We start from the raw sequence: 1,622 nt of genomic DNA on the forward strand, positions 1-1,622 counted from the left end.
TTCTTTTATGTTAATTATCATTAGTTCTGTTTCCTGTTTATTGCTGAAAACAATATGACTTCATAGGAAGTGATTCACTCTGGATATCAAAATATTTCACTGTGAACCTAGGGGTATCTCAATGCCACAAATGGACCGATGAAACAGGGTGCAGTTCCACCACATGACTACAAGGTGACGGTGCCGCCAATCCCAGGCCTGCTCAGTTTCTCGAACCTGCCCTAGGTCTGGACATCTGGCCAGCCTGGAGCCGACCCGAGAATCCTCCCTGACCTCCAGGCCCGATCCTGTCCACTGCAAGGTGTTCACACCGCAGGCTCATTCCTACCAAGCAGCTCCAGGTCCCTAGACTCCCATGCTGCTTCTCACCTCCTTTACTGCCACCTCTGTGGGGAACACATCCCACCGTGATGGCCCATAGTTGCTGGGAAGCTGCCACAGATTGAGCCCCAATTTCCCCTGGGGCGAGTTCTTCAATCCGTTCAGTTGGCTGGGAAGAGATAGTAAATCCAGGTCAAGGAACCAGGAGATCTGAATGGTGGCGGGGAGCACGGAAGGTGCTTGCGTAGGAGACTTCTGGGGATGCAGAGGGAAAGTCTCCCCTTCCCTCTGCCTGGGGAGATGGAGGAGTGGACGGCTCTGGCCTTTGCTTGGCTCAGGCCCCCTCCACCAATCCCCAGGGACTGGGCTAGTGGCTCTTCCTGCTCTCTGTACCCTCCCTGGGTACTCTGTGAGCCAGCCCCTGGAGCCTGGTCCTTGGCAGACACAGGTTGGGGCATGGTGGGGGCAGCCCTGGAGGAGAAGCCATGAGCTGCAGGTTGGAAGGGAGCCGGCTGTCACCTTTAAAACACATGGGAGCAGAGTGTGGTAGTGCACACCAGTAATCCCACCACTCAGGAGGCTGAGGCAGGAGTATTACCACAAATTCAAGGCCAGCATGGGCTACATAGTGAGACTCTGTTTCAACAAACAATAAATAAACACTGGTGACCAAGAGGCTGATGTGACCCAGGTGGGTTCTCTGGGACAGGGTGACAGGAGGGAAGGCTTGTGCACAGGGCCAGAGCCAGCTGGGCTCTGGGACATTCAGGAAGCCAGGGCTATTCAGGGACCCTACCCCTCCAGCCCTCACCTGGCGTCTCCCCACCCCTCTGGTCTCTTCCCCACTCTAGGGCACCCCTGTCCTTGTCTGTCCTCAACAGCTTCCTCCTCCGCTGGTCTCCCTGTCTCCAGCTCTCTCCAAATCCCTGTCCTGCCCTTATCTGTCCATCCGTCTGTGGTCCCACATGCCCCCCATCCTGGGCAGAAGAGCTGCCTCTCACCCTGTGGCTCTGTCCCCTGACACTAGATGCCCTATGGGACAGGAGGACACCAGACCCCAAGACTGAGCCTGTCTGGGGGTTCTGGCTGCAGCTACCTGCTGCCCCTTTTCTGTCTCCCCTGCCTTCCCATCCACAGACTCATGATCTCCCTGCCTCACTTCTGTGGGTATCACCCTGTGCCCTGCAATGTTCCCCATGGTACAGCTGCCAATGCCACCTGTGCCCAGGGTGCCGCTTCTCTCCCTGCCTGGCAGGGGACCCAACCTGGGCCCCTCCCCAAAGGCCCTGTCACTATCACTT

This window comes from Heterocephalus glaber, unplaced genomic scaffold (genome assembly GCF_053883595.1).
Source record: "Heterocephalus glaber isolate CG9 unplaced genomic scaffold, H.glaber_assembly_v1.0 deba00000470, whole genome shotgun sequence".
Taxonomy (NCBI): Eukaryota; Metazoa; Chordata; class Mammalia; order Rodentia; family Bathyergidae; genus Heterocephalus; species Heterocephalus glaber.